The sequence below is a fragment of the Panthera tigris genome, chromosome B3 (genome assembly GCF_018350195.1).
Source record: "Panthera tigris isolate Pti1 chromosome B3, P.tigris_Pti1_mat1.1, whole genome shotgun sequence".
Lineage (NCBI taxonomy): Eukaryota > Metazoa > Chordata > Mammalia > Carnivora > Felidae > Panthera > Panthera tigris.
This window is the reverse complement of record NC_056665.1, coordinates 13,237,183-13,252,179: the sequence shown is the minus strand read 5'-3', so window position 1 is coordinate 13,252,179 and position 14,997 is coordinate 13,237,183. Positions and strand designations below refer to the sequence as shown.

The following is a 14,997-nucleotide window of genomic DNA, read 5'->3' as shown; positions in this document are numbered from 1 at the left end:
TCACAGTCAGGAGATAGGAGCTCTGTGTTAGGCTCCAAGTCTGGCTTAAGGTTTTCTCTCTCCCTCGCTCTCTTCCTCTCTCTTGCTCACTCTCCCCCCCCCCACCCCCGAGTGAATAAATTTATTTACCCCCGAGTAAATAAATACATACGTACAAAATGCCATAGAACTGAAGAAAAAAAAAAAACACCTGGGAACAAAAAAGAAACACTTAAAAGCAACTAAAGAGAAAAGATGGCTCAGTTGTAAAGAAAAAAGCAATTTGAGTAACTACACCTCTCAGTGCAACAAGAAAAGCAAGAAAATGGAATATATACAATCTCCACCTTTCCATTTAGAATACTGAATCTAACAAATTGCCTTAAGAGTAAAACAAAGACACTTCGGAAACACAAAAGCCATCAGTTCTTATCACCAAAAGACCTTCATGAAAGTACGCATAAGAATATTTCAAAGAGACAGAAAATTGTCCCTGGTCTAAAGGCTGAATGCAAGCATGTATGTGCTCAGAGCAATGACAAATGTGTACACGAACCTCCACAGACGTGGACTTACAAAAAAACACGCTAATTTGTGCGTAACGAGGCAATCTAGAACTAAAATAGGGGTCAGTAGAACCCGTAAATTGGGAGAGGTACGGTTTGATTCAAGGAATTCTAAGACACTCTTGTGTGTTAAGCCGGTGTGTGAAGTAGAAACATAAACTTGAACTTTGCGGTATGAAGCTGAAGCTTTGCACCTCAATCTTCCTACAGGAAACAAAACCCACACAAAAGCAAACAAAACGCCTGCGTGGCTCAGTCGGTGGAGCATCCGATTCTTCATTCAGGCTCAGGTGGTGATCTCACGGTTCATGGGATCGAGCCCCATGTCGGGCTTTGTGCTGACAGCAAGGAGCCTGCTTGGAATCCTCTCACCCTCTCTTTCTGCCCTCCCCTCCCTCTCAAAATAAATTTTAAAACTTATAGAAAAAAGAATCGAAGACAGATGCAATGAGGCGAAGCTTAGGTTGCTCCCCTTTACCTCCTTCAGGGATTTTTTTTGTTTGTTTTCTTTTGCCAATTCGCAATTTAGGACCAATTCACTATGTGCGACGAAATGGTGATGGGGCACAGATTAGCAGCATAGAGCTCGTTTCTAATGTAATAATCTAGGGTGCTAAAAATTGGAGTGCATAGAAACTATGACAGCTAAGACTTGAGAGACAAGAGAAAAGGGCCATGCTTTTATTAAGACACCTGAAGGGCTATGCACTAAGTACAGGGGTAAACTAGAAATAGCCAAATCCTCAAAACGTTTGAAATCCTTCCTTGGATCGTTTCAGCCTTGACTGTATCACAGGGACTTGTTCAACTCTTCCCACCTCCTCTATATCCTCTCTGCTGAAAGATAACACAGTCCATGTCCCCTATGACACTCTAATAAATCTTATCCAGCATTTAATAAAAATAACTCGCCATAGTTAGGATAAAAAAGAATGACCAACAATCAAGAGAAAAAAAGACTACCAGAACAAGCAGATGATTTCGACGTTAGAGTCACCAGATATGAATTTTAAAGCAGTTATGATTTATATATTCATATATATATACATACATATATATATACACATACATATATATACACATATATATGTACATATGTACATATGTACATATATACATATGTACATATGTACATATATATGTATATGTATATACATATATATGTATATGTATATACATATATGTATGTGTATATATATATAAGTGTATATATATATGAAAATGGATAAAAGCATGGAGACTATCAGCAGAGAACTGGTATATCTAGAATAAGATCTAATGGAAAGCTAGAAATTTTTTTTAAAGGGGTGAGTAAAATGAAGAGCTCATGAAATAATTTACTAGCATCACAGAAAAGAGAAGATTCATGATTTGGTGTATTTGTGTAAAAATATCTATACTTTATGCAGAGATAAATACACTAAGAAAATAAAACAGAAAAAAAAGCTATATGGCACACTGAGAAAAGTTTAATCTACACATAAAAATTTGGAATCCAGGAAGACAGAGGAAAGAGAGAATAGAGCAAAAGCTATAAATGATACTGGATGAGAATTTCCCCAAATTTACCAAAGATGTGAAGTTACAGATTTAAAGAAACTCAAATACGATGAAAAGAAAGAAAACCACGTGCAGGCACATAACTAATGACCAAAATAAAGGTCGGAAGGCAGACACTGGGGAGAGAAAAAGGAAAAAAGAAGAAGAAAAGTATTTCCTCTCCATGAATAAAAATTAAACCGACAACTGACTTAAAAAGAAAAAAAAGAAGAAGAAGAAGACGATAATAGCCAGAAGATAATTGGAAAGACTTTATATAAGATTTGTTTTATATGTTCCTTGAATATTTGGTAAAATTTACTTCTAACGTTATCTGGGCCTTATGTTTTATTTTCTGGACAGATACTAAGTTACTGATTCAATTATATAATGGGTTTAGGGCCATTAAATTTCCCATACTGTTTCAGTCACTTTGAGACACCTTTCTACAAGTTTTACCTATTTCATACATTTTTTAACATTTTAAGCATACGCTTTCATAATATCCTTTTATGTTCAATCTCCGCCTTATCTGGGTAATTTCCCCTTTTAATACCTGATACGCGTGCCTTTACCCTGTCCACTGAAAACTCTCAGAAGAGAATAGTCTATCTTACTAGTTTTTCGAAGAGACCACTTTCCACTTTATTTTCCGTTCTATTTTACACACGTACTCTACTGCATTGATTTTGCTCTTATTTATATTTCCAATTCATTTGGCTTCGTTTTGCTGTAATTTTTCAATGTCTCGATTTTGACAGTTCACTCACTAATTCTGAGTCTGCCTCATTTTCAATATTGGTTTTGTCTTGCCCTGGTTTTGTGGAATACAACACACCAATTCCAACTCTGACGTGGAAAAGCAAAAAGCCAAGAACAGCCAAGTCATTCCTGAAAAGGTAAAACAAATTGGAACCACGCTAAAGCCAAATATTGGTATAACATTGATAGAGGTGTAGACAAGAGACCAATGGGACAGCACAACTTGATCCATGACCTTGTGAAAACTGCAGACCCCTGGGAAAGTGTAGAAGATTCAAGAATTGGTACGAGACCGATTACCTGGAGAGCCAGAGCACAATGATGAAATCAAATCAAAAGGAGCTTTAAATTTTTAGTATAAAAAGCAAAGCCACAGAAAATGTAAAGGATATCTTTATGACCGTGGGCCCGGGAATGGTTCCTCAACAATGACACAAAATGCACAGACCACAGGAAAAATTATTGAGACATCTGACATGAAACGTAAGAATTTTTTTTCAATAAAAAGGTAGGGGTTACATAAAGAAGAACAAAGAGGCACATAAAGGCCCCCACGCATTGAATCTCCTCTGTAATGAGGCAAGTGCAAATTCAAACCACTCCAAGGTACCGCTTCACACGTCAGATGGACAAAATTGAAAAAGCCAGCTAAGCCCAAGAGTTTTCCAAGACACAGAGCAATGATTAACTTTCATTTGATGCCTGATGGCTCAGTCACTTGGGAAATGGTTGGCATTGACTAAAGAGAATGATCAGATAACCAAGTAACTCTAGTCCTAGGTATAAATTTGGGGGGAATGGGTTTCAAACTTTGGTGTGCATCGGGAATACCAGGGGGCTGGCTGCTTTAAACAAGATTGCTGGGTCTCATCAACTGAAGGCAATGGGTGGGGACGGGGAAATTACATTTCTACCAAGTTCCTAGGTGATGCTGACGCTGATGTCCCAGCACCACACATTAGGAGTCATGACGCTAAACTGCACGTGCCCCCCAGATGAAACACGTATCAATATTATCAAGAACACTCTTCATAACAGCCAAAAACAAAAATTAAAAAAAAAAAATAAAACAAAACAACAAACGTGGAATCAATCCAATGTCTATCTAAAGTAGAATGGATAAATCAAATAATTTACTTGTAAAGTTAAATGTACAGAATGAAGATAAGCCACACGGATGAACGTCAAAAATACTATTTTGAGTGAATTTGCAACCCGCAGAGTAAGGCATTAAAGTATTGTGATTGCTTTTATCCACTCTCCAAAAAACAGACAAAATTGAATTACTCTGTTCAGAGACAGACACAAGGTTGGCGAAACTACAATGGACAGTGAGAGAATGACACAATATTCAGTGTCACCATTACTTCTGGGGAAGAGGAATGAAGAAGGATTCAATCACAAAGAGGCAAAAGGAAAAAGGCTTCGAAAATAATGGGGATTTTTAATTTTCAAGTTGGGTGATAGGCACACAAGTATTTCTTAATGGTTATTCCTTAACTTGTACACACATATGCATAGTTTTATAAACTCCCTTATATATACACTATATTTTACATTAATTTTTTTTATGGCAGGTAACATACCACTAGACACAATGGGTATGATTTTGCACTGACTTAAGAATGCTTTCAAAGGCCATGCAATTGAGGGCTCCCAAGCAGCCATATATTGGTTTACAAATGATATGGACAAAGAACTGATCTGGAAAGTAAGGAAGTCCAGGGTGGGGAATAAAGAAGAAAAGAGGGGTGCCTGGGTGCCTCAGTTGGTTAAGCGTCCAGTTAAGGCTCACGTCATGATCTCACGGTTCGTGGTTTAAACCCCCACATCAGGCTCTGTGCTGACAGCTCAGAGCCTGCTTCAGATTCTGTGTCTCCCTCTCTCTCTGTTCCTCCCCTGCTCATGCTCTGTCTCTCTCTCTCTCTCTCAAAAATAAACATTTACAAAATTTATTTAAAAATAAAGAAGAAAAGGAAAAAAGACAGAAACCAAATAACTAAAACACACACACACACACACACACACACACACTGGACCAAATATGGCCCCTGTTGTTTGCAAGTTTACAATCTCTGGCCCAGATTACTCTAATAAACTTCAAATGCATGTATTATCATAATACTTTTCTCTATTTCCTAACTTTTCACATCAAGGCCAAAGTAATAACCCAAAGCTTAGTTCTCATCATGGTGCACTCCTGCTCAAAGCCTTTTGTGTCTGCCTGCTCTCTAGAGACAGAGTCTACAACTATTAATATGAGATCCAAGGGGATCAAATCCAAATATGGCCCAAACTTACATCTATTGTTTTTACTGACTCTCTCCTACCATATTTTCTAAATTCTAGGCACACAAAAATTTACCTTTCTTAAAAACTGCCTATGTTTTATTTCTCAGTGCCTCTCAGTCTAAGTGCCTCTAGGAATGTTCTTTTTTTTAATTTAATTTTATTTTTTTCTTTCTCATTGGTTCCCCTGACTGGGATAAGCCATTATGTTACTTGGTGTTTCATGATACCTTATAACTGATTCAAAATACATTTGCCTGGCATCATGGTCATTTTGTTCAAGTTTTACTCTTTGAAATCCTGAAGCATATATAATTTGCATAAATTACATAAAACATAGGACAGTGTCTTGTATGTAATAGATACTCAAAGATTTATTGAACTGAAACTACAGTCAAGATGAGCATTAAAAGTCTAACTGTATCCTTTGCATTTCAACAACTTGTTACCCAACACTGCAGTTGGATGATGTCACAACACAAGGCTGCTTGTAGTGGTCTGGAGGGTAGACCAGGAAGCCCTAAATCAGAATCTAAACTATGGCTTTATACAAGTTCAAGAGAACAGAACCTGAGATACTCCAGATACATGAATTACAAATATTCCCCCGCTGCAATACCCCGCACCCCCCCCAGCATGTGAACATTTGTGTGTGGCTTGAAAAGGGTGAGCAGGAGAAAGTTCTGATTAGAGGTTTATTTCCATCTACATCAATGCCCAGAAAGTCAAGGCAGTCAAATATACCATGGGTTCCAAATCAATGAAAACTGAGGAACTGATTAATCAATTCAAACATCCATTCAACGAACCTTCATGGAGTGTTTATTATGTATGTACGGGGCACTTGCTATTATTTAAAAAAAAAAGAAAAAAAGAAAACAGGAACAAAATGACAGTTTCCATCATCCAGCATCTACCAGTATAAACTATCTCTGCATGCATACATACACACACACACACACACACACACCGAAATTAGAGTTTCTCATTGTATCTTATTCACATATGGTTGTAAATAAAAATAGCAGAGCACATCATTATATACGATTGCATAGTCATCAAAAGAACATTTTAAATGAGAAAATAAAATTATTAACAATTTGATTTGTATGAGTTTGACTGTGGAGCTGAGTGCTCTTAACTACTATGCTACACGCTTTCCTGTTGTGTCATCTCCAACAGTGGTGAGGCAATTACATTTTTTAACATGAAGCATGTATTTAATGGTGCTTAGGACGTATTCATTTTGATTGGCTCTAAATCGTGGTTCTATCCTCGCAGCGGATACTCGCAGCTCGTGGAAATGCTACATAGCCTTTTTTTCATCTGTAAAATGAGAACAGTAATATCTTCCCCAAGCATTGTTGGAAGGACTCAATGCAATGACAGAAGGGAGGAGGCATCATCACTGCCATGATTCTTAAAGCGGATGAATGACTGAACCCAAGTCAAGGGACAGTAATAAAAGCATGAAGAAAGCCACTTGGAAGATAGGGTTGGTTGGCCTCAATGTCACTAATTATTTCTCTAGAAAAGCACGCAGGCCATTCACTGGCTCAAAGATAAGCTATTTAGTAAGTTATGTCTTTGTGTTTGCCCAATGCTAGAGAGTGGCAGTGCTTTGTTTCAACTAACTTTCTCTTTAGTAAGAGAAGGATAGCGTGAGCAAAAGACACAACAGAGGTAAAAATCAATCAATCAATCAATCAATCAATCAATCAATCAATAAAGGCTTCACATCTTTAAAGATGGTAAGACAACTCATTGGGATGGATCATAGAGAAACGAGACTGGAGAGAAGGTTGGAGTGCTAATCGGGGGTCAGTTAGTGGAAAGACCCGCAGGTCACAGTAACAAGTTGAAGATGTGATTGTAAACGAAACACACACCAAAAAAAAAAAACCAGGATCAGATATTCAACTAGATAATTTTGGCAGCAAAGCGCTCTTACTCATGGGAACGGAGTAATGCAGTGAGAAACCGAAGAAAAAAATTCAGGAAGGAAATGCAATAGCCCAGGAGAAAGAATAAGATCACCTCTGTCTGGGATGCTCAGGGGTGTTTTAAAGAGCACACAGGCTGTTTTAGGTTCTTTAAACATGGTTTGGATTTGGATGAACTGTGGGGAGTTGCATGGGGAAACACCATACATTTGATGCCCAGTTATATACTCCTCCACTGACCAGGAATTATTTCTGAGTCCTGGACAACCCTTGGACTCATTCCTGGTCTCCTCACCCCTTTTAGTTGGCCTCTGAAACTAGCCCCACCTATTCCTCTCCTTGTTGGGGTTCTCACACCCAAGATCCGCTCTGTGAGCAGGCACACTGCTTCCTCCTAGGCATAAAGCCCTCCATATACCAGCCGCCATGAGAGAAGCCCACCGAGCTGACCAAATACCAGAAATCTTTCCACGTTGCCGATAACATGTGACTTTGGTATATTTGTAATTGCAGTTCTCCCAGCCACTCTTGACTGAAATGTCCACGGTCCGTGACCTCTTCCCTCCTCCCAAATGAACGCCTCACTGAATTACTTCCTATGAACTTACGCAAGGGGCCAATGCGCGTTTCATAAATCTTCATTCATCAGAATGCAACATGAACGAAAAACCACAATTGGGCGATGAAGGGCCTAGCTGGGGTAGGCAGAAAAATGAATATGTTACAGTTCAAGGGGAAACTAAGGTTACAGATGGAGTTAGGGCTGCTAATCCTCTAACGTTCACATTGGGAGTTCATCATGGATTACCTGGTGGAGTCGAATGTAATCACGAGGGTTAGTCCTTCAAGGTGGAGGGCAGAGGCAGAAGAAGAAAGGAAAAGATGTGAGAGCACAGCAAGGTCAGAGTGACGCCATGTGAGGACTCAACAACGTGCCTTTGCTGGAATGCGAAGATGGAGAGGGGATCATGAGCCAGGGAACTTGGACAGCCTCTATAAGTTGGAAAAGGAAAGCAAATAGATTCTCCCTTAGAGCCACCAGAATAGAACACAGCCCTTCTAACATCTTGATTTTAGATCCAGCGAGATCTGGGGTAGACTCCTGTCCTCCAGAACTGTAAGATAATAAATCTGTGCTGTCTAATGCCACTTCATGTATGGGAATTTGTTAGACGAGCAACAGAAAACTAGTCAAGTGGTATCATGTGAAAGGATTTCCCTAGGGAAGCTGGGAAGGGCTGTGTAGACTGGCCAGAAAGTGAACTCTACACTTTTGGCTGGAGCCAGGGTCTAGAAAGGGATGTGTTCCTCCTGGTCCAGTCTCCACCTAGAAAGAGGTAAAGGGAACAGAGGCACCCATCATGGAAGAAAGGCTTTGGCAAACGTCAGCTTGGCTTGGGCTCCAAACTGAAATGCCCTTCGCTGGCCCAACCCTCACTTTTCTCCCTTGTCCTCCAGTAAAAAGTTCCTACTTACCTGCACCTCTACATCATGCCATATACAGAGAGAGGAAAAGTTTACCAAATCAAGACTCATTAACCATTTGTTCTCTGGAGCATCAAAATATGCCATTTCTGGTGTTCATTTGGCATTGTCTTTGACCGTTTCTACATGACATAGTCGTCTGGTCAGTTCACTGGGGGCAAAAAGTCAAACTGGGCCTCTTGCCTTATCCCTTAAGGACAAAACTCTGCCAGCTAGTTCTGGTTTTGTGCGGGGAGTCTTCTCCCAGTACTTTTGCAGAAAGACACCTGAATTAGGTGTTTCCTACTTTTAGTATCTTCCGTGACAGCTGGAGTAAACAATTTATGTAATTTTCAAACTTCGATTTCACAAGAACACTTTTCTGTGTAAAAGGAAAATGCGGATGTTTCTACAGATATAGCTAATTCCATTTTGATTTTAGAAGAAGTCTATACATAAGTCCATATAATCTTAAAATTAACTATAGGCTAGAGACTTTTACACTGTATTCTTCCAGACATGCAGGTTTTGTTAACTTATTTTCCCCTTCTGAACATACCTTGCGACTTTCTAAAAACAGAAAAGAATGCTTCTAACTTGTATTTATATAAGCTCAATACTAAATGCATGATCTTTTCCCTCCTTTAAGTACAAAGTGTTTATTAAAATCCCATCACTTTCATGTTTGTATCAGGCTACTGGCCACTGTATACTTTCCATTTCTTGGTGACATTATATAAATGGGACAAAGTCCAACGATCACCCATGGCCCAATAAAAGCCCCCATCTGAGGTGCCTGGGTGGCTCAGTCAATTAAGCATCTAACTCCTGATTTCAGTTCAGGTCAGGATCTCAGGGCTCGTGAGCTCAAGCCCCTCGTCGAGTTCTGTACTGACGGCACGGAGCCTGCTTGGGATTCTCTCTCTCCCTCTCTCTCTGCCCCTCCCCTGCTCATTCTCTCTCTCTCTCTCAAAATAAATAAATAAAACAAAATAAAAGTCCCACATTACGCATAAAGGCAGAACAACTAGTTCACAAAATAGAAACGCTCGGAACTAAATGAAAGAAAGCAACTAATGGGCTCCAACTATCAGCTTTTACCTCCTGGAAGGATTATCATTTCAGGTCTACAACCAGATAATAAATGTCTCATCACGCGTTTTCGCAGAAACTGGTAATGGAGCCACAGAACGTCTGATCTCGGTAAATGTATCTTTCAAAGCCATCGGCAAATTCTCTGCTCTAATTAAAGGAAGGGAGGACAGATCCTCACACATTTATTTATTCCCCATAAAGCTGGGTATCTGGAAGGGGTCAAGGAAAAATCCCATTAATACAGATAAGTATCTCACTTCTTTCAGATGTGTAACCGTTGGCACTGTGGGCACCCTCCGTGGTAGAAATCCACTGGGGCTCGAACTGTACTCCACGTGGACAAAGCATTCTCGAAAAGTGTTCTCTGACTTTGGTCACATGAACATCAGGCCACAGTGGCGACTGAAAGCTTAAACTTCACACTTGCGACTGACTCCTTCATGTTCACAGAAAGATTAGATCAGAATGAATACAGAAGAAATCGCTCTGGGTAATGAAGCAAGTGTATCTAATTAGCATTAGTGCAGTGATCAAGTAAAACAGTTCACTGTATTAAGTTACTCTGCTTGTAGCTTTATTTCTGGCACTAAAAGAAGTAGGCTTGCAACCCGTTCACATGAAGTCTGCAATAGCTCTGTACATATTCAATGTGCTTAAACCAGACTAAGGTGCTTTCCTTCAGGAACCCTCCAATAGTGATGACAGAGAGATGCTATTTACAGCAAAGAGCAATTCCTTTAGGAATCCTATCGAGCATGCCTTAGATGGTCTCCCATTACTTGGATAAACTATCTATTTGTTTCATCAAAAAGAGAACTGCTTATATGCAGGCCACACATACTTGCCTCTAAAAACAAACATGAGGCCAAGGTTTGGATCCTCCTTTCCTTAAACATGCTTTTAGGAATCCCACGTTTATTTCGATCAGGCGGAATCTGAAGAGCTTTCCTACAACACTGAGACATCACTATAAACCAGGAAGAAACCCAAGATGGGGTATTTAAGTACGTACACACACACACACACACACACACACACACACACACACTCATATACACTCACACACAGCTGCTCACTCAATCTTTTGCTCACCAAAAATAAAAGTTCAAATCAAAACCCAGGATTGACAAATTCAGTTTTTGGCCTCTTATGTTCAAATCACTGTCACATCACGTAAACAAATGTGCCCACAACAATGACAACCACAAAAATTTCTAAAACAACAACGATCCTATTCAAAGATGCTGCCTGCATTGTAACGCCTTTCATTTCAAACCAAAAATAATGTCTGATGCCATGAGTAGAAAATAAAGACTTCCTCCAGCCTTTCTAGGATGTGATCCATTTAAGCACAGAATGAAAATATTTTAAAAGGCCCTTTAAAGACCAAGAGGCAGATGTTCAGGTAAAAGCAAAGCCAGGAGATTGTATATTTTAATAAAGCTATTATACGTGCAGCCTCAAATTAGGAGTGGCACTGAGGCTAGGACATGTCTAAACCATCACCACCTGTTTGCCCTGAAAAATCAATTAAAGGCACACTTTCAGAGTACTCCCCTTCGAACCAATAAAACTTAGCCAGCTTCGTGGAGACACTTGAGTCCCACAGAGGGAATGTACTTGAAACCTGAATCCTGAGTCTTGTGTTCCCGCCCTGTTTGCATTTATATAAACTAACCACAGTAAAACTGGCCTAATGGGAGGGAGAAAGAGACCAAAGAGAGAGGTGGGTGTGGGGGGGGGGGGGAGAGAGAAAAATCCTTATTTCCACTGGCTTCATCCTGAGAATCCTACTTCCTTTTGGTGAATTCCAGTAATTTCTTCAAAGGCTCTTTTTTTTTTTTTTTTTTTTTGCTTTTCCTTTTTCTGCTCCTTCCGAATTCTGTGCTACATTTTCTGTGCAACAGAAGAGATCCAACTTTGCAAGTTGAAAGTAAGGGCAGGAAAGCCATCCCAAGTGTTTTAGTAATTAAACGAATATTGCATAATGAACCATATGCCCAAAGGGCCTGTTCTTATGTGGGCCAGATTTTTGTTTGAATTTTTAATTTTTATATACAGATGAAACATTCGGTGTAATCTACCAACAGCGCGAGGGAACGTGCAACAAGGCAAAGTGTGAGGGACAGTCCGCGTAGGAGCGGGAACAGGAGACGCTACAGCAATTCTGCTCTGAAGATGTTGATTCAAATGTGTTTCTTCCCCTCCAGCCATTGTTCTTGTCATCTGCTCAGAGTGTTCAGGAGACACATATAACGAACACACTGACAGCTTTATACAGTATGAGTAAAATACAGTGCCGTCAGGCGAAAAGTGTGAAAATCCCACAGGACAAACAAGGATTTCTTAAAAAAAAAAAAATCCTACACCCATCATTCAGACTACCATCTTGAATTACAGGGAATCCTCCCAAGTCTCTTTTGGAAGCTGCATAAATATTATACTGCAGGCTCTAAGCCACATATATTAGCTATTTGAACTGATCTAAGAGGAATTCTTACCTCGCAACAATGCAACCGTGCAGAGCGGGTAGAAAACGCTCAGGGCGAAAGGCAAGCATGTCCTCCCTACTCCTGCAGCAATGCACACTATGAATTTAAGGATTCAATATTCTGGCTCAAACATACAGATCCCCAACACTTCCTAAACTCCTGTCACAGAAGAACTGGAAAACCTTCCTTGAAGCTTTGCAGCGGCATTTAGAAAATACTGAGTTATAATCCAAGCAACGTAAGAGATACAGGGTCTGATAACATTACTCTGTCAGCTCCTGGACACGCAGGATTTCAGAAGCATTCTCTAAGGCAGAAGGGAGCTTTTTAAGAACGTGTTTGCACAACATTTGAAATTTACAGTGATGGTCTGGACAAAGTTATCAGGTCCTCCGGGTGGGTCAGTCTTGTAAATGCCTAATTCAGGATAAACATTTCAGCATGGGTGTGTGTGTGTGTGTGTGTGTGTGTGTGTGTGTGTTGGGGAGGGACGGCACAGAGGAAACGCTTAAGTCCACTGTCCTCTGGGTCTTGAACCGAAATAACCCAAATCCAAGATGCCACACTGGGCCTCACGGCATGGAGAAAAGATTATGAAAACAAATCTGATCAAAAATCAAGGTGAAGCCTTAGACTCTTTTCAGCCCCACCCCCCAGGCACACAGATATGCTGTCATTTGCACAACGTAAACACCAGAAATGGAATGCAAAGCATTTAAAGAGCAAGTCATAATGGAGCTGTAAATAACCCCTCTCGTTGCTTTCCCTCTTCATTCAGAGTTTGCGCCTTTCCCGATGGCTAGGTTACTTGATCTAGTGGTCTCAGTGGAAAGACAGATAGACTTCAACTGCAGGCAGAAGACAAAAACTGACAAGGAGCGTCACCTTTCCTGACTGTTTAAATCCTTTAAGGAAGTGCCATAGCAATTAGAGTGGGAGTGTAATCTTTGCAGAGTGCATTAACACTCTCCGACCTCCTAGACAATAGATCAGACCTCAGACACATAATGCTTCCCTAAGGCTTTTTAGCCAGCATATTTGATCTTTTAGTCACTCCGTGTGTGTTACTATAGGTATCATCCACAGAGAAGGCATTATTCATGAGCACCACTGCCCACTAGGTCTGAGACTGGACTGCAATCAAGCAAAAGCAGGAAAATCACCTTAATCCTCTGCTCTATTTCCTGTATCTTTAAGATGGGCGGAGTGGGGGGGGGGGAGGGAGGGAGAGAGTAAGTCTAGACTTCTGGAAAAGAGTCTTTCACGATTCTCTTATTATTTTTTAAAGCTACAGAGTCTGTTCTGTAAAAGTGAATTACAATAGGCCCTTTTTACCTGCGGGGGGTGCCTCCCAAGACCCCCCCCAGTGGATTGTCTGAAACCACAAATAGTACCAAGCCCTTTTATATACTGTTCTTCCTATACTACATATCTGGGATAAAACTTAATGTGTAAATTTAGGCACGCTAAGAGATTCACAACAGAGACGGATGATAACAAAACAGAACAATTACAACATCCTATAACGAAAGTTATGTGTATGTGCTCTCTCTCTCTCTCTCCCTTAAAATATCTTACTATACATGCCCTTCTTCCTGTGATGATGTGAGAGAATAAAATGCCTATGCAGAGAGATGAAGGGTGGTGAATGACATGGGCGCGGTGACGGAGTATTAGGCTACAGTGACCTTCTGACATAACATCAGAGAAGATCATCTGCTCCTAGACCGAGGTTCACACCCAGCCACTAAAACCATGGAAAACAAAACCGCGGATAAGGGGAGACAAGAGTGGCGTTAATATGCATAGGTCATTCGATGAGTATGGGCTGCGGGGGGGCGGGGGGGGGGCAACCTCTAAAACATCTGATGTTTTTTTGTCAACAAGATGAACTTCATAATGGATTCATGGAGGAAAATGCCCTGTGTGATCAGCCGCGCTGGAATATGCAAAAGAAAGCAAAGAGGGGAAATCAAACAAACTCCTCGCACTGCAAGCTTTTAAATCTTCATCTGTCCTGCGGGTTACGAGACAGGGCACACTGGTCAGGCAATAACCTATTTCCTGATGAACACATCCTGTTCCAAGCTAATCTCACAGTGGAAGCTTGGCTTTTACCATTTATTATAAACATTTTCAAGAACTGCTTACTGCGATATATTTTTTAATGGATTAGATTTTGGTCAGCTGCTAACAGAGCAGAGAACTGAATATTCTTTATAGGAAGACAGCAAAATAGGTTTTCTGAGAGTCTGACTTACTTTCCACTTTTCTCCCTCATGAGTAATTGGGATAGCAATTGAAACAGAATGTAAGAAGGCTAGAAGGTTTCTTTTCTGCTCCTTTTTTTCTTTTCCTCCCTCTTCCATTATAGGAAATTCTGTATCCGAGCTTATGGTATACAAGACCTTATTGTTCTGAACTTTATCACAAGACCTAGTGAAATGTTCAGAAGAGAGACAAAGGCCAAAATTCACATAATTTGCTCAAGACCATCACAGCTGTCCGTTCAAGACACTCAAGATCTAAAGTCTAAAGCATTTGAACCAAAATAATTACATTTTCTTAGAATCAAGAAACGTGTACTGCGAAGGATTTTTGAATGAGACTGCAAGAAAAAAGGAGAGCTGCTTATTAGCTTTATGTTTAAGCAAATCGTTTCAGAGTTAGCATCTTCAAACCCAAATCTAAGGGAAAAAATGGCAAATGAAAATATATACTCACAAAAAGCAATTTAAGAACTTTCAAACCTTAACAAGCAGTGAAGAAAGATCGACTGAATGCTTTCACTTTACTTTGACAATGCCTAAGGTCCAAAATGAAATCATGAAAATAAATGGAAAGAATGTTACCATATCCACTATGCCT

The 14,997-nt window shown here is 40.0% G+C and overlaps 1 protein-coding gene across 10 annotated transcripts in view; it reads right to left on the bottom strand.

Moving 5' to 3' along the window:
- MCTP2 (multiple C2 and transmembrane domain containing 2) overlaps window positions 1–14,997 on the bottom strand; it is a 268,029-nt gene that overhangs the window by 76,336 nt on the left and 176,696 nt on the right. The gene's annotated exons all lie outside the window — the stretch shown is intronic.